The sequence below is a fragment of the Callorhinus ursinus genome, unplaced genomic scaffold (assembly GCF_003265705.2).
Source record: "Callorhinus ursinus isolate GAN/ISIS: 27379988/994484 unplaced genomic scaffold, GSC_fseal_2.0 scaffold13, whole genome shotgun sequence".
Taxonomy (NCBI): domain Eukaryota; kingdom Metazoa; phylum Chordata; class Mammalia; order Carnivora; family Otariidae; genus Callorhinus; species Callorhinus ursinus.
The window spans coordinates 40,716,333-40,735,558 of NW_027397075.1; the positions used below are offsets into that span (position 1 = coordinate 40,716,333).

The following is a 19,226-nucleotide window of genomic DNA, read 5'->3' on the forward strand; positions in this document are numbered from 1 at the left end:
GCAGGTATAACAGACATTGTGCTTGGAAATAAATACTTAGAAACTTGTCTGGAAAATGGCAACATTAGTGTGAGATGGTAAGATATGGGAAGGCCTTGGTTTTGTCCTCAAACTCAATGCTGGACTGTAAGGTCTTAGGCCCAGTCAAAACTTTAGAGGAAAACAGTCCTAGGAGAGCAGTAAGAATAACAGCAACAACAAATATGTGAAAAAAAACTAAAAAGCAAGAGGTGAGGATTCTCCTTCCACACGTTAGCAGCGCTGAGTGCACATCACCTCTACTTGCCCATGGCCCTTACCTAAACAGATGAGTTTGAAAACTTTTCTCGCTTTGAGTGAAATCAACAATGGCCCTTTTGCAATATTTTATTTATAAACTATATCTTCAGCAATTTGTAATTCCCTAAAACTTTTTGGTGGAGGACGTAAGGAAATAAATCTGCTAATTCTTAACCCCTTTCCTCCAACAATATCAATGTATTGTCAAGCTGCAAATGACCGAATCCTTTCAACCTCCCTATGAAACACTTCTTCCTAGTCTTAAGTCTTGCAGGCTGGATGGTTCCTCAATGAACCTTCCATATTCGGCCTCCCACGATCAGCTTTGCATCCCACCATGGTTGCTCCCAGGTCTGCTAACTGGGATTGCCCCCATTCACCTCCTCTTTGCTTGAACTTTCGATCTTACTTTGCAAAGGGTAAAGAACCAGCCATGCTTGGTCAAAGATGACTTGCTTCCATTTTCTGAGGGCCCAAAGTGCTTTTACTAATTATCATAGAGATACTACAAATTAAAAATTCTCAGTGCTCTGTTATTAGGTTCTCTTATTTAGGCAAGCAAATTACAAGCCAATTTGAGATGGACCTATTAGAGCTAAAGAAGAGCCTGCCACAGGGGGTAGAAAATGAAGACAGAAGAAACATAAACAAAACAGCAGGACAGATGGTAGGCCAAAGGCAAAGGACTCCTCTGGCCATGATGGCTAATATTTTTCAACTAATAGTTTACCAATTACTGGCATTTACTCTTAATTGATGCTGATGATACTTGCCTGAGGAAGAAGTTAGTTATTAGAATACTATTTGTAACTTGGGCTAATGAGCATTATTACCTCATCTAATTATAGATTTCTGTAAAAGAAAAAAGACAGAGATTTATTCAGATGGTTGAAAAGATCAAAACATCCAACAGTCATCTCAGACATGATGCCAGGGCTGTGTGATTTATAATAAAACCTTCTGCAAAGTGGAGGATGGGTGACCTGATGCCATGAAGGGCTTTGACCAAGATTCTGGGTGGAGCTGGGAGGAGGGCAATTAGCCAAATCATATCCTGTTTTAGGGCTAAAGGAACAACCTTTTTCTATTATAATGGTACTGAAGTGGTACTGAAAGCTCAAATGAACCAGAACTGCTAGAACATCGTGACTAAGAGTGATGGCTCCAGTCAGAAATACCTAGATGTGAGTCCTAGATCCCTCACTCCTCTCTGAAGCAAGATCTTTCATATCCCTAAACCCACACAAAATAGGAATACAAACACATTCCTCACTGGCCCACACTGAGAATTAAATGAGATGATACACATCAAGCCTTTAGCACAGTATCCAGCACCAAGGTAAATTCTCAGTGAATGTTGTCTGTTGTTGTTTTTGGTTGGATCAACAATTGGCAGAAGCTAAGAGAGACTGCCTATATTAAAACTCAGACACATATATCAAGTAACTCAAGATTTTGCAGCTTGAAGCCAAAAATTCATGTTGCAGTGAACCCAGAAAGAACTGTAAGCCCCACAAACTGTTCAGTCAATGAGCAACATTTACTGAGTTGCTACAAAGCACAGAAAGATATTGTGTCTGGTATTCTTGCCCACCTCATTCCACCTCCATGCAGTGACCAGAGTGGTATTTTCAAATCACCATAGCATCCCCTCCTATTCTTAAATCCCTCCAATGGCTCACCATTGCTAAGGATAAAAACCTAAATCCTTTTCATATCCCACAGGGCCTTGCCCAGGTTGGTCCCTGCCTACCTCTCCAGGCTCCTTTCACTCAATTCTATATACATTCTCTGAGCTCCAGCAACCCTGGTCTTTTTGCAATGTCTTCACTACATCTGGCCCCTGTCCATTGCAGAGCCTTTCCACCTGTGATTCTCCTTCTTGGGACACCCCTCCCTCTTCTCCTCTCCCAACTGGGTTCAATCCCCCATTTATGTGCTCTCCTGGCACCATGATCTTCTCTTTGTAACTCCACCACAGTCATAACTTTACATTTCATTGTGTGATTCTTTGATAAATATATGTTTCCCCCAAACTCTATGAGGGCAGGGGCAATTTATTTTTTTCTCTTCATGGTTCTCTAGCACCTCCCACAGTGCGTAGCACATGGGAGATGCTCAATAAATAACTATGATCGATTGATAGGTACAGACACATAAAGCCATGCTGTAAATTCAGTAAGTGCTTTGTAATTGTTGAGTGATATAAATAAATCTTAGATGTTGTCTCTACCTTAAGGTTGTTTGAACTCTAAAAGCAAGGAAAGGACATCAGGGGAGAAACTGGAAAACGACTCCATAAAGCTACAGGTCAGCAAGTCCAGATTAAGACAACAGGGCCAACAGAGCAATGTGTCACTGAGAGGACATGACCACCTCCATCAGGAGGCACACAATCCTAAAGGACTTGCAGGTCATCACAGTCTTTATTGAGATTGTGTTGACCATGACCTTTGAGGAAAAAGAGAAACATGGACTCGGAGGAAGAAAAGACAGACTTTCAGCAGGAGAGATGGCAGGCAAGTCAGAGGATGGTATTTGGTTGGAGAAGAGGCTCATATAGTCGGATAAAGTAGCTGGATGGCAGAGATTCTGGAATTTTTCTTAAAAGGAAATCGAAATGATAAAACAGAAGGTGAACAAGATGATTATAATACTTGTCCATAGGTTGGTCAGAGGGGGACAGCATAGAGACAGAGCGATCTGACAGAAAACAATACAATAAAGTACATGCATGCCAAACAATTAACACCCAGGCTGAGACAAGGGTTTTGAACTAAAGAAAGGAATTGGGGTGACATTTTGGAAAAATAAATGTCACAACTTAATGACAGGCAGCATGTTGCAAGTAAATGAGAGGGGAAAGCAAAGTTTTAAGACTGGGATTGACAAGGGGACATGGAAATAAAGAGAAATAAATAATAAAGGACTCCGCTTTCAGGAGGAAATATCAGCTCAGTTCTGGGGAGAAAGAAAAAGATATTGAAGAGTGATAGGAAGGAAAGATAAACACTAGCCGCAAGTGGTTGCAAGTTACTATGTATATGGGAAGTTGTTCAAGACCATGAATTCCCATGATTCCTCCTGAGTGGAAGAGAAGCAGAGTCTACACAGTCTCAAGATGTGCCCACAACTGGACACCAAACAAAAATAACCAGAGAGGAAAGCAAGAGGGAAAGAGGAAAAAAGAGACCTTAGGTTATGGAAACTAATGCTGAAGGAAAGCTCACTGTGATTAAAAATTCTCAAATACACTCAAGTCAGTCTTGGAATACAGTCAATGGACTTTAGAATGCTTCAAATGACACGTGATTTATCTCCTGTCATTATCACAAGACGTTACACATATTTGAAGAGGATTTTCCCTGTTTAAAAACATATAAATTTTTTTTCTAAATTATCACCGGTCATTCTATTCTGTGACACTCTTCAATAAAATGTAACCAAAGTTAATTGAAAGTCTTAGTGTGGTCAGTTACATAACACTAGAATTGCTGAATAGCTTAAATGCGGTGTTTTCCCAGAAATATTTGTCTTTTGGATGAAACCAAGAATGGAAAGTTTCTGCCTTAAAGGAGAACTTTTGAGAAGGTGGAAAGGAAAGAAAAACATATATAACGGAAGTATCACTTTAACAATAATTAACCAGTATGCTGCAAACAGGGAACTACTCCCACAGAAACACACAAGAACACAAAGAAAAGTGAATTTTACCACTTTGGAGAGCTGACTGTGGATTGCACATCAATTATCTAATGTCTTTTTAAAAAACCAGAAAATATCTCATATATTGCCTTTGCCAGGAATAAATTTAGACAGATCTTTGGTTCTTGTTATTTGCCTGTTAATGCTGGCAGAATCAACTCATGCTAACCCATACTGATCCTGTTTTGTCTAAGACATGAAGTAAGGTTTATAGGATGGAATTGTGTTTAGTTTGGGGCAGGGGATGGGGTGGAGTCATTACCTTGGTTTATTCAGGATCTTCTAGATAGGCAAATAGCTACTGCTCTAGAAATCTGCATATAGCCCTCACTCCTTTTCCTTCAACGATAACATGCGTGCATGTGTGTGCGTGTTGTGTGTATGTGCACACGCACACGTGTGCTGTAGGAGGCAGAATTGATAGGCTGGCCTTCATCTTGAACCTTAATCATAGACGATAATGACTGCTCCAAAATAACATAAAGGCACTGTAAAGAAATGACAGAGCAATTATAAGTTACATGGCAACCTTATAGTAAGTAATATACTTTTGCTTTATAGCCAAATAAGTCATATATTTTACATTATTCAAAGGAATTTCTCTCCTGTAACTTGCCAGGATGCCATCCTATGAAATTAGCACATCCAGTGCCACAGGAAACCACACCACCCTTGGTTGAAGGCTGCATGACCTTAGCATGAAGGCCAGCTGGCGTTCTTGGCATACATGCCCAACTTCTGCTCAGTTTTTGGTCTTCCCCACCTGAAAAGGCTTGCAGGGAAAGTGGGGATTGGGCAAGCGGTGAGACATTCCTCAATTGGATTAGTTCTATAAATCTACACCAGACTCAAGCTGCCCCAAGAGGGTACAGAAGGCCCTAGAATCAGTTCCAGGTACTGACAGATTAAATTCACTGTTGGTGTAGAATCCAAGGATTCCAGGACAAAAGTGGACCTCCCAGGACGTTGTCACAACAGGGAACCCTGTGGACAGGGGCGTCATCCTAGGAGGGGGAGCAACAAAACAGAAAAAGCCTGGCTCTATTATCTCATAGAACAAAGTTACCAGACCAGTCTTGGACTGCCTATCTCTGGACTGTTTTGCAAGAGAGAAAGAGAATTCCTTCTGGTTTCAAGTGTTATAAATTTGGCGCTCTGTTACAAGCAGCCCAACCTATATCCCAATTGATATACCTATGAAATAGAACAGAAATCAGTAAAGGTAAGAGAGTTATTTAGCTAGAGGCTAGAGCATTCTAAGCAATTCTAAGATTTACTGTGATATACTCTGATTCGAAAATTGTTCTGGGTTCTGAAAGGGATTCCTTTACCTATTTATTAACTCATTCATGAAACAAATATTTACAAAGCACCTACTATATATCAGGCACTGTGCTAGGTAGGCGTTGTAGAAATAGCTTTCAACAAGACAGTTGCAGTATCTGCCTCATGGTGCTAATGGATTGAAGGGAGAAACTGACAAAGCATGTACATTACGGTGTGATAAATGCCAACAGAAAGATTGCTATTGGGAGGTACAGACTGTGCCTATAGGATTCAGGGAATTATTCCCAGAGAAAATGGTCTCTGAGGCAAGATCTGAAAGCCGAGATGGAATTAGAAGAGGAAAGGGGTGGGGAGGGGGTGGAGGAGAGAGCCATCCAGGCAGAGGGAACAGAATAAGAGAAGGCCCCAGACTTAGAGGAATCACAGATCAAGCAGAATCCTAGGCGTGGCCCTAGTTCACAAAACATGCCAAATAAGCTGTTCATTTTTCCTAAAAAAGAAGTAGTGCTGTATCTTCACTCTGTGAACACTAATTCATCGAAATAGTATAATATACCAACTGGATGTATGTCTCTTGGAAACACAAGGCATGCTTTTGTTTTATTTTATGTAATCCAATAATCACTCAAATAATCCTCTGTAAAGGGTCAGGTAAATAAATAACTATTTTAATGATTTTACCAGAGCGCATACTAGGTGTACAGCACTGAATTACACGTACTGGCCCTGCATCTAAAGTAAGGGAGGCCAACAAGCAAATGAACAAAGTAAGCAGGCAAGAGGGAAGGGTGTGACTATGGCCTTCTATGGAACCATCCAGACTCAATTCCAAGTCAGAATGCTAGTGTTGCAGGTTGTCCCACTTAGAACAACCATCTCGGGACACCCCAGGTGAGAGTCTGGCACGTGTCTGGGTGCAAGAATACAGGCTAGATGGAAGGGCCTCTTCCAAGTCCCACCTTGGAAAGACTCAGTGTTAGTGCTATACCCAATCAGGGAATGGGAGAGAAGACCAGACAATGAGTTCTCTTTTGAGGGGGAAAAAGGCAACTTTAGATATTAAAGGCTGTGAGCCTCCTAAAGACTTCAGGTAGGAATAGAATTTCCAGGCGGTGGGGAAGGGGTTTAGGGAAGCAGGGTAGACAGGAAGAAGAGAGCAATGCAAACAGAGGGAAAGGCATGAGCCCAAGCTTAGAGGTCAAATGGAAGGTCATCATAGACCAGACAAAGAGGAGGCCGCCTGGCCTAGCCACACTGCCAGAGCACAGGTCCCCATTGCACCTCCTGCTCACTCTCTCACCAGGGCATTCCCTGAGTCATACTGTGGAAATGGGTCACTTCACGTAGTGTAGACTATCCAAGTTCCTCTGTACTAGGGTGGTTTACTTGAGGTTTACATGCCTTGGGGTAGGTCAAGATTATGTACAATTTAGTCACCACACCATGACTATCACCTATTTGAAGGCATAGATATTTTTGCATTGGTAATTGGCTTTTTGTCACTGCAGTTTACAAGTGATTTTACACATATTTGTTTCCTTAATCCTCACCACAACCCCCCAAATAGAGGTAGTAGCTCCATTTTATAACCTAAGAAAATGAAATGTCAAGACCACAAAGACAATGTAAATGCAAGAGCTGTGTCTTGAATCCAAGTCTTTTGACTCCAAAAATCATGTTGCTTTCAAAAGAATACACTTTTACACTTCTCGCGATGAGCACTGAGTATTGTATAGAATTGTAGATCACCACACTGTACACCTGAAACATAACACCGTGTGTTAACTACACTGGAATTAAAATTTTTAAAAATAATAAAATAAAGTAAGAATACACTTTTGTTCTTAGAACATTTGTTTGCCTCTTTGCTGTTGCTTATATTATTTAGGACTTTTGGCACCTGATAAAGTTCAGCAGTTCTTCATACCCATTAGTAATTAGAGGTGCATTCACACCTGTTGCCTGCACTCAAGATTTACGTCCTTACTGGCTCTTTCATGAGTGTCTCATCCTTTTCATTCCTGGTACCACTGTCTTGGTTCAGGATCATACTGCCTGGCATGATGGCCCCATTTCTTCATTCATACAGCCCCATTTCTTCATTCATACAATCATGCAGGTAGCTGCTGTAGCCCAGGTACTGTGCGAGGTGCTGGGCATGCGGTGGGGATCAACCCAGAGTCCCTGCTTTCGAAGAACATAATTCTGGGGAGGACAGAGGCAGGTCAATCAGACCTTACCGAGAATGTGAGAAGGCTATAATGTAGCACATGGTGGGGCCCCCTAGCATCAAGGAGAGGCATCTATTCTAGAGTCAAGGAGTCGGGGAGGCCTAAAGCTGAGAATTTAACGGGAAGGAAGCAAAAGTTAGCCAGTGAGAAGGGGGAGAAATGCTCAGTTCAGGAAGAGGAGTGGCATGAATGCTGAAGAGAACAGTAATTTCACAGATGGAACTCAATATGGTTTGATCTGCCCAAAGGATGAGTGCAGTGAGGAGGGGTAGTTGAGAGATGAGGTCAGCATCAGATGACAAGAGCTTGGGAGCCACGTTGAAGAGTCTGGACTTGATCCTGGGGGCCATGGAGACCATCGAAAGGTTCCACACAGCAGAGTTACACGAGAAGACTTGTATTTTAAAAAGATCTGGACTGTGATAGGGAGAAGGGATTCGAGGGACACTGCCCCCATAGAAATATAATGTGAGTCACTTACATAATTTCAACTTTTCTAGAAGCCACATTAAAAATGTAAAAAGAAACAGGCGAAATGAGGATTGTATGATTTAACTTAATATACTAATTTGAACACAATGGTTTATTTAACCTACAGCCTTAGAAAGAGGTGTGGAGAGAAGTGAACACACTGGAGAGGTATTTGGAGAAGAGGAAGAGAAGAAATTTGTGACGGTAAGGACTCATTTAATTCATTTTGCACACTAGCCTCAAATGAATCTTCCTGAAATACAGCTCTAATTAAGATACCCACTTGTTTTCACTTTTCCATTCTCCACCTTTCGCCTACCAAGGAAAGCTCCAACTCCTTAGCCAGCAGAGGACCCTGCCTTTCCTCCAGCATCTGCACTGTCCCCTCCCCACCGCTGGGCCTCTTCGCTCCCACCTGCAGACCCCACATCGAAGAGCAGTCATAACCTTATGCAGAAGGAATGAGAAGCCCTCCGCTCAGCACTCTGGAATGGAACAACGAGCCACTCCTACTGCTAGGCAGGCCCCCCGTTCCACGTCTGACTCCTGGCTTGGAAATCTGCCTGGTCCCTCTAGGGTGGGGGCCCTGCTTCTTGCTTTCCATTCCACTCTTTCCTCCTTCCAGAGCTTGGAAGTTTGCCTGTAAACCTGAGCATAGCAACTGGAGCCTTCCAAAGACCAACACACTTTCTTATTCCCTCACCCTCGATTACATTTCTCCATGCCACCTGTTCCTACATTTCTCAGTACCAGCACCTCCCAACCTGCAGATTTGTCACCTACCTTGCTATTCTAGCTCTCCCTGCCTAGGTGACTGCATGTCATCTGTTGCCATATCCCCCTGCCTATCCCTTCCAATGCTGTGTCTTTCAGCCTAGACTCCCTCTCGGCTCCTGCCCCAGCCCTGGGGGCAGATCCAGTCTCTGCCAGTTTGCCATCTTTTGCAGTGAACCAGGCTATTTCCAACAAGGTTGTGAGCTGTGACCATTGACATTCAAGGCCTTGAATTGATGGCACTACATCTCCAAGTACCTGCCACAAATATATATATATATATATAATTTCCTCTTTTATTTTGGTAAATGCCAGTTGAAAGGGGGTAAGGGAAGAGTGGGAGTGAAAATCTCCATTTTTTTTTAATTATGTTCAGTTAGCCAGCATATAGTACATCATTAGTTTTTCATGTAGTGTTCAATGATTCATCAGTTACGTATAACACCCACTGCTCGTCACAACACGTGCCCTCCTTAATACCATCACCCTGTTACCCCCTCTTCCCACCCCCCTCCCTTCTGTAACCCTCAGTTTGTTTCCTGGGGTCCATAGTCTCTCATGGTTCATCTCCCTCTCTGATTTCTCCCCCTTCAGATTTCCCTCCCTTCCCCTATGGTCCTCTGTGCCATTGCTTATGTTCCACACATGAGTGAAACCATACGATAATTGTCTTTCTCTGCTTGACTTACTTCACTTAGCATAATCCCCTCCAGTTCCATCCATGTTGATGCAAATGGTGGGTATTCATCCTTCCTGACGGCTGAATAATATTCCATTGTGTATCTGAACCACATCTTCTTTATCCATTCATCTGCTGAAGGACATCTTGGCTCCTTCCACAGTTTGGCTATGGTGGACATTGCGGCTATGAACATTGGGGTGCAGGTTCCCCTTCTTTTCACTACATCTGTATCTTTGGGGTAAATACCTAGTAGTGCCATTGCTGGAAACATCTTTCTCACTACACTTGTGTGCCCTTTCTTGTGTGCCCAGTCAAAACAATCTAATTGTTGTTTGTTACTTGCACCTCCCCCTTACAATACCTCCCTGATATATTCCTGCCAACCGCCCAGCCTGGAAAGGGCCTTCTCCCATTCCATCCCCATTTACTGAGGCATTCTTAATAAATATTAAGCCCCAAAATATGACAATCATAATCTCCTGCCCACCCTGACTGGAAATTACATCTTCCTCCTCTGAACTGCTGCAGCTCATTATTTGGACTTCGATTACAGATTTTATTGCATTCCTACTTGTTTTAAATGTCTTATCTCTCTAAGGCTATAAATAAACATCATGGGAATAAGATCCATGTCTGATTACTTAGCAAAGGAAAACAGCTAGGAGAGAGGGGAAGAGTGAAAGAGAGATTTGGCTTAATTTGGCAAAATGAATAATGGTCCATCAAGGGTTGGAGCTGAACAAGCTCATACTTTCAAGTGCCTCCTTAGCATCCTTAATCAAATCATTCCTGAAACATAGGGGATGAGGGCCCCTGTCCCTACAGACTTTAAGGAAATTCACTGGGAGTCCCTTAGCTAATAATATTATTCTCTATATATGTTCCTTATTTTCTTCCCTTTTGCCTCTCTTCTTGGACTGATTACTTTCCATCTCCCCTCTATCCCTCCTTCCCTCTTTCGTTCTCTCTCTCTCTCCCTCTCCCCCACCCCAAGTTTCCATGGCTTCCCAAAACAGATTGAATAAATCCAATCACCCAGTTTCTATCCCTTCAGTCCTTCCTTCGGGCACTGACTGGGTCCACAAGTGTGATTAAGGAGGCACAGCAGTTTCCCCAATGTGTCAACAAGGCAACTCAAGGACCTAGGGAACACAGCTACACCCTCCCCGGGCTATATTTTAAAAATTCAATGGTAGGAAAACCAGACGGACAAGTGGGTGTTCCCGTTTATGATTAAGGTGGGCCAAGTGGCCTCTTGTTCCCTGTATAGCAGTGCATCTATACATGGAGATCCTACTGTCTTCTTATTTTGCCAGGGTCTATGCCACAGGGTGATGGGAATGAGTTAAGCAGACTGAACATCATTATTTGTACTCATTTTCCAGTTTTCCTCCTCGGAACTCCAGATACTTTAGAAAATATGACAACAATCTCACCAAATCCCTGTATGCAATGAGAGCACATTACCAGCAAAAATAAGGTAATTATAATCCACCCACCACAATGTCTGTACTACCTGCATTATTCTCTAATATTGAACATCTGAGTGGCTTTCATGTCTCATTTTCCTGTTCCACTGTAAAAATACAAAGTGTCAAATCCTAGGCCATGGTCAGGATTCCTATGATGCTAGACAGACATCAAAATATCAGGTTTTATGAAGAAGCATTTAACTATGATTAAACATGCTTCAAAGTGCTTTCGAGTGCTTAATCATTCCTCCCTGCTTCCCCATCTGGGTGATGAGTTCCATTTCCCCGTTGAAGCTATAGGCACTGAGTTTCCTTTAGAAGCATCAAAGAAGATTCTCTCTTGCCCCTTGATGGGGGGAGCAGAGTTGGTGATAACCTCTCAAAATGCCATGTGCCTGGGTTGACGTGAAATGGCCAAGCCTTATTTTCCAGATGCTTTGCTGGAATTGAAGCCCTGGTGTCCTTTGCGGCAGGTACTTGGAGATGTAGTGCCATCAATGGAGAGTCCTCATAATTAGAACCCATATCCTTCTCTGGCCCAGCACATTCTTAAGGTGTAGGACAAGAATTACTCTACTGATAGGTTTCAGAGCTGGATGGATCCTCTAGGGGAGGGGTGGGGAAGAGAGATGACGTGAGCATCATTACTTTATGTATCCGATGTCCAGAAGCTAAAACATAGAGAGCACTTTAAGAATAGAAACAGAAACCAGCTACACAAGTCTGAGAAAACATTATTTTTCTTTCTACCCAAAATAGATATTTATCATCTTGAGAGTATGAGCAGGCATAACCTCTTTAGAGCATAATTTGGCAATACTTATCAATATTAAAAATATATATTCCCTTTGAACAAGTAATGTCACTGCTAGGAATTTATCCTGTGGATATCTCAGGAATATTTCAACAAAACATATGGACAAGGATGGTCACTGAAGTGTTATTCGTCATGGTTTTAAAAATACATCAAAATGTCCATCAATACGAGGACTGGTTAGATAAAAAAGGCACATCCATACAATGGATTACTACGGACTGGTTAAAAGAACGGGATGGATCTGTGTGTGCCAATATGGAAAAATTGCTAAGATACATCATTAAGGAGAAAAAGCCAGCTATAGAACAGTGTGTATATATATAGAAGTGATCCCTTATGTGTTAGTAAACACACACATATGTAGAGATGGGCACGTAGTTGGTTACATTCAGGCAGAAATGGTTAGCTGCGGTTAACTTAGGAAAAGGCTTTGAGATGGGGTGGAGAGATGGCTTCCTGGGGTAGGGGACCATTCGGGAGAGAGATCAGAGACCAGTTTGGGTTGCTTATTTGTACCCCCCACTATTAAAAATATAATAAATATTCTATTATTATTTTACAGGGTTTCTAAATTCACGTCTTCAATAGCAATTGGGCGTGTGGCCAATGAGGGCAGGAAAAAGAGACTGTCGGCAGGGCGATCGATAATACCCTAGCCAGCCGACCTGAAGAGGAAGCTCTCTAGTCCACACAGAGGAGGAAGCTGGCCCCTGCAGAAAGTGCTCACTGTGTGTTAGAGTGGAGGGGAAGTGGAAAGAAGAAGAGTAATCATTGCCTCATCTGGATTTTTCATTGAATTTCATTTTTTCTTATTGTACTTTAGAAAAGGGACTCTGGTTAAGAGGAACTAGCCCTTGCCCGAGAATATGAGGGACCAAAATGTTGTCCCAGCTCTACTGAAAGAGTCAGAAGGAGCACTCTCATCGCCCTTCCCCACCCCACTGGCCAACCAGAAGGCTAGAAGGGAGGTGTTAGGAGAGAATATTGACGAAGCTACTTAGCAATAGGCCTCAAGGGAGGAGGAATATAAACCAGCCTCAGAGAACAGACCTTCAAGAGCGGCTGTAGCTATGGAACAGCATGACTCCTTTTCCGGGGCCTGGGAAAACCTTTGGCTTCTGTATATGGTCTGGAGGTTCTATTTATCAATCCATTCCATGGTCCCGGTTGGTGTGGTACACACAATTGTCTATCCCAGCTGCGTGAAGAGATAAGGCAAGACGAAGACTCAAAAGAGTCTACTGCACAGAAAGTCTCACCTGTCACACAATGTTTGTTTGTCACACACATGGAGGTTTTCTATTGGTCAAAACCCACCTCAGTGGCTTTCATTCTGGAGCAAGTTCATCAACATTTGTCTGAGTAAAATATCCACTGGCACTGGCCTAGATACAAATCCTACAAAATAGCCCAACTCTAGCATTATTTTCTACCTGATGCTGACCCCAGGATAAGCACAGAATTTTCCCCTTTTCTCCCTCAACCATCCAGCCAATTCATCGTTAGGGCAGAAAAGGGGGGATCAGCAACATGACAAGCCTTTTTGGATAACTTCCAAATGCTGGAATTTCTTCAGGGAAGTGATCTTTCCCCCAGGGCAGGTTACTTCAGCTAGTTACAGCACAGGGCTAATGAGGCCAAGGTGATGAGCTTATTTACCCTGAAGGCCAACTAGCTTTGATCTGTTTCACGGCCACTTCTGTATCCCTCAACCCAAACAGCTGTTTCAAAAATGGATGCCCCTGATAGCAAGGAGTACTGGTCCAAAGTAAAATAGATGTGTTAGTTCAAATTTTCATGCTCCTGGAAAAACAACACAAAACATATTAAAAATGTTAAAATGACATCACCTAGTATTTGTTCCAAAGAGATCACGAGTAATAACACCAAGCAGACTTCAATGACCTGCACAACTGCTAGACTGGTCATCAGATAGAAAAGAGCGACATATTCAGAGAGATCCCATTTCTTCTTAAGAAGGCTATCCTACTAACTATGAACCCATTTTTCCACTAAGATAATTCTTTAAAGAAAATTATTTCTTGGGGCACCTGGGTGGCTCAGTGGATTAAGTGTCTGACTTCAGCTCAGGTCATGATCTCAGGGTTCTGGGATCAAGCCCCATAGCTGGGATCCCCACTCAGTGGGGAGTCAGCTTCTCCCTCTCCTTCTGCCCCTCCCCCCCAGCACATGATGGCTCTCTCTCTCAAATAAATAAAAATATCTTTTAAAAAAAAGAAAGAAAATTATTTCTTTTAGTATTTTTTTTAAAGATTTATTTATTTATTTGAGAGAGAGAATGAGATAGAGAGAGAGCGCACATGAGAGGGGGGAGGGTCAGAGGGAGAAGCAGGCTCTCTGCTGAGCAGGGAGCCCGATGTGGGACTCGATCCCGGGACTCCAGGATCATGACCTGAGCCGAAGGCAGTCGCTTAACCAACTGAGCCACCCAGGCGCCCCTTCTTTTAGTATGTTAAGAATATGCTACTTCTTTACAGGTATTCCCCCAGGGAGGACACTGGAACCAAACTCTATGCCCTTTATAACTCACTAAGTATTTTATGTAAAAACTAAACCAGATGAACATTTTAGTCACTATTTGGTCTGAGCATTTTTCATGCTAATTAGAAACTGATTCTTTTCTTCTATAAATTGATAGTTCTTCAAATTACCCCAGTCCTCCCCTCACAAATATGTTCTTTCACCCACATACTATACATAAAATACCTTCTTTTTTTTTTTTTCTAGCTGGGTCACAGAACCCAACGCTTATACCTTTCCAGCATTCATAAAAAGAAACAAACTTACAAATGATCTTTCCTCACACTTTTATCTATCTCCTTGTTTTTGAAGTTTCCAATGAAATCCAAAGTCATATGAAGACCCAGAATTCACCTTGGGGACTATCTCGAACACTCACATAGACCCAGAATTAGCCTTGGGGGCCATTTGACATACCTTGACATCTGAACACATCTGCAACTGGAAGCTCTCTGATCTCAAGATAATCAAAGTTCGCAATACCACAAATAAGAATCTGCACTTTGAATCCCTGATTCCAGAAAATGGGCGGCTACACTGCTCCCTTACTAGTATGAGTCTGTCCACTAGGGGAGGAAGGAGTTTTGCCTTCTCTGTTCCTCTCACAGCCACCTACAGATGTCCCCTGAAAGACGGAGAAAAGAGCATACAGGAGGCTCTCGGATCCACAGGGCCCGGTGTATAATTCTGCCAGGAGGCTAGAATAGGACCTTCTTTTTCGAACACTCCTCCACCTATCACTGCTCATTTGTCTTCAGAGGCACTGAAGCCAGGCCTCGGTGAAGGATACAGATAATTCTCTGGAGGTTGAGCCTATTTTTAATGATCTAAGAAAGTATGTCACCCTACTCAGATTTATGTTGACCATGTATATCCTTATTCAAAATCTGAGACATGGTTGAACTAGAGATGACATACATCAAATCAGACTGTGGACAGAGAACCTGGGCTGTCGAATTTGTACCCTCTTCCCATTCTAGAATTTCTATTCTTCCTAATCTCTTTCAAGAATCTCTCCCAGTTTGGGACACCTGGGTGGTTCAGTCAGTTAGGCATCTGCCTTTGGCTCAGGTCATGATCCCCGGGTCCTGTGATCGAGTCTCACATCGAGCTCCTTGCTCAGTGGGGAGCCTGCTTCTCCCTTTCCCTCTGCCACTCCCCCTGCTTGTGCCCTCTCTTTCACTCTCTCTATCAAATAAATAAATAAATAAATAAATAAATAAAATCTTTAAAAAAAAATCTCTCCCAGCTCTTCATAGGCTGTCAAGTTACCCCACAGTTCCTCTGTTTACCCTCCTAAAGGACTGGAACATTATATATAGAATAAGGTGCCCCCAAATCTCTCCAAACCATGAAGATATGAACATCATTTTATTTAATAAACTTTACAGACTATATGGTTCCTCCCCCTTACTACTGGTTTATGAGGGCCCTAGGAAAACCACCATTCTTTTAATGTCTTCCCTCTCCTGTTTATCTTCGATATCCCCCACTCCTCCCTCCCTAGCTTTTCCCTTCTTCTCTGTCCTACAGTACAGAGCCCCTTTTCTTTACTATTAAATCCTAAACACAGGCTCTGCCAATAACCCTGAGCTATTGCTGTATCATGCTGATTTGCACCAGCTGTGCTTTATGGTGGTTAACCCCATACTTATAACAGGGTCTCCTTAGATCTTCCTCTGAGAACAAGATTCCACATATACATCTAAAAGTCATAACTAGTGGGGTGGAAACTGAGCCAAGAATAAACAGATTCTGCTTTGAACTACTGATCACATTAAATAAGAAAAAAAAAATGCAACTGGAGGAAAGAAAAATGCTACCCAGAGTTGTAGCTGAAAGACTTTTCTTGGACACGTATAACAAACCATAAAGATGATCTACTCCTTCAAACATCCCACTTCAAAATTTAATGTTATTTCTCTCAGTATTAATGAGGGAAAGAGGCAGGTCAGGGCAGAGAGTGAAGGAAGGGAAGACTGTCATCATGAAGAATTCAAGTGACAATAAAAAGAATACTCCCAAATTAAAATAGAGTAGCCAGGAGCTTTATCGTGTAACTAGAGTTTGCAAAGCTTAGGATGTTTGAGAATCTCATACAATTGTGGAAAACCAAGTGCAGGGAGCAACCATTGGGAATTAGAGGATAATGATGTTATTCTCCAACTTTGGGAAAATCACAATCTCAGATCATCAGTTTTCCTATCAACTCCCTCCCTGAGGAGTCACTGGCAAGGTCACCAGATGGTTTGTGTATACTGAATTGTCTGGCCCGTTTATTTTCCATTATGAAACCATGTGTAATGGTCCTGTGTTTGAACATGATCAGATATTGTGAATGACTGTCATTAGAATGTAATCACCCTTCTTCATCTCTGCCCCAATGCAACTGTGTTCCAGACTCTCCAAACCAAAAGCTATTTGTCCGAGCTCCATAGGATAATGGATAAATGCTATTGGTTTTGTTAAAGAAAAATCTTGCAGATTGTAAAGTTGTTTATTGGTTTCAAAAACTCTAGTTAACCTCAAGATCAGGGACACAAACATTGATCCATCTGATGCGAGAGGATACCAGCAGGCTACGAAAAATATGAAAGAGTTAACTTTTTATTATAAAGCTCATCTGCTTACACTTTAGGTTCCCAAAGGCTATCTTCGAGTCTGTTTTTCTGTTAAGTCTAAGAGGGCATTAAATAAGCCACTGCCAGTAATCTGTTGATGGCAGGCAGAAACGTACTGCAGCTCAGGACAGCCTCAGTCCATCAGTGAAAGTTGTTAAGTTGAAAATATGTAAGAAACAGAACTTCCATACTCATTTTATTCATCGGAAGTAGTTAGAGTAAGTTTCTGTCCACTAAAAATAGCAAGCAACATGATTTCAGGCTCCCCAGAAAACACAGCTTCCATCAACTTGAAGCACTGAATTATCAGTTCCTAAGTACCAACAGTATTAGCACAAAAACGAGAGTCCACCAACAGGGGCAGACAAAGGTCTTGATATTTTGGTGGGCGAACTCTCCCTAAGAAACATGAAACTTCTCCGGCCCTTCATGATCTGCCCTCCTTTCAAGACTCATCTCCCCCTACACCTTCCACTTTGAAGCCTGTCTTCCACCCATATTGAACTATCTTCATTCCCCATCCCTCTAGGCACTACACCTTGGCACATGCTTTTCCCTCCGCATGCGCCAAGGACTTCCCTCCCTACCCACATCTCTTGGTGTCGTTCACCCTGTTCATTCTCCAGGTCTTATCCTATACATCACGTCCTCCCACACATCACTAATCACCCTCAGCTTTTCCTCACCTCCCAAAATTCAGGTAAAAATGTGACTCATATGTGCTGCCTTACAACTTTGTATTTCCTTTAACTGCCCTGATCACATGTGTGATGCCTTTATGTTTGTTTGTTTTAATCTGTATTCCTTGCTGGACTGTAAGTTCCACGAGGCAGGGGTTGTATCACTCCTGTTCCTAGTAGTTACTCAACAAATATTGACTGCGAAATGACTCAATTTCACTCTTCTATATTTACTACGGTAGAAATGGATTTATTTTAGATGATTTATTTAATGATATCTGTCATTTGATTTATTTTTATTTATTTACTTTTGACACATTTAATTTTTAGAATTGTAAAACATACACAGAAACACAAACATATATAATCATGTTCATTATTACCACTATCTATAATTGACAGATGTTAATAGTTTTGCATATTACTTTCACTCTATTCAAGACTTTTCAAAGGGCCAAAACTCCAGTGGTTTTGTGATCAATCCTGTTAACTAGAGAGAGAAAAATGGAAATAATATTATTAAGCACTTGCTATGGGCCAATCATTGTCCTACATGGTTCATATACACTGCATACCTAACCTTCCCCAAAAGAATATTATTATCCACACTTTACAGACCAAGAAACGGAAGCTTAGAGGATTAACTACTGCCCGGGATAACAGATCTAGTAAACATCACTCCCATGTTCAAACAAATTCTAGCTAAATCCAAAATCCATGGAGGCTTTCCCCTTTATGGCCTACATCCTCAAATCCTATCATGTCTGGAAGGAACTTGCACTTTTTGAGTGAGAAATGTACTTTCACATATGTTATATATCCACTCATTGAAAAATATCAATTAAGGGCTGACTATGGGTCATGTCCGTTATCTCATAAATGCGCAGAAAATTAAGTTAACCAGGGCACTGTATTCACAAGCATTCTGGTTAATTTAGCTAAAGAATAAGAATTAAGTGGTACTCAGAAAACTATAAAATACTCATGAAAGAAATTGAGGAAGACACAAAGAAATGGAAAAACGTTCCATGCTCATGGATTGCAAGAACAAACATTGTGAAGATGTCAATGCTACCTAGAGCAATCTACACATTCAATGCAATCCCCATCAAAATGGGGACAAAATCATCCACTTTTTTCAAAGAAATGGAACAAATAATCCTAAAATTTGTATGGAACCAGAAGAGACCCCGAATAGCCAGAGGAATACTGAAAAAGAAAAGCAAAGCTGGCAGCATCACAATTCCAGACTTCCAGCTCTATTACAAAGCTGTCATCATCAAGACAGTATGGTACTGGCACAAAAACAGACACATAGATCAAAGGAACAGAATAGAGAGCCCAGAAATGGACCCTCAACTCTATGGTCAACTAATCTTTGACAAAGCAGGAAAGAATGTCCAATGGAAAAAAGACAGTCTCTTCAACAAATGGTGTTGGGAAAATTGGAAAGCCACATGCAGAAGAATGAAACTGGACCACTTCCTTACACCACATACAAAAATAGACTCCAAATGGTTGAAAGACCTAAACATGAGACAGGAGTTCATCAAAATCCTAAAGGAGAACACAGGCAACAACCTCTTCGACCTCAGCCACAGCAACTTCTTCCTAGAAACATCGCCAAAGGAAAGGGAAGCCAGGGCAAAAATGAACTATTGGGATT

The 19,226-nt window shown here is 41.8% G+C and overlaps 1 protein-coding gene and 1 long non-coding RNA gene across 5 annotated transcripts in view; both read right to left on the bottom strand.

Annotated features, from left to right (window-relative positions):
* RGL1 (ral guanine nucleotide dissociation stimulator like 1) overlaps positions 1–19,226 on the bottom strand; it is a 242,911-nt gene that overhangs the window by 128,051 nt on the left and 95,634 nt on the right. The gene's annotated exons all lie outside the window — the stretch shown is intronic.
* On the bottom strand, positions 11,307–13,444 carry LOC141374016 (uncharacterized). Its single transcript, XR_012380557.1, has 3 exons — positions 13,378–13,444; positions 12,769–12,916; positions 11,307–11,506 (listed from the first exon to the last, which is right to left on the bottom strand). It is a non-coding gene; the product is annotated as an uncharacterized lncRNA (long non-coding RNA).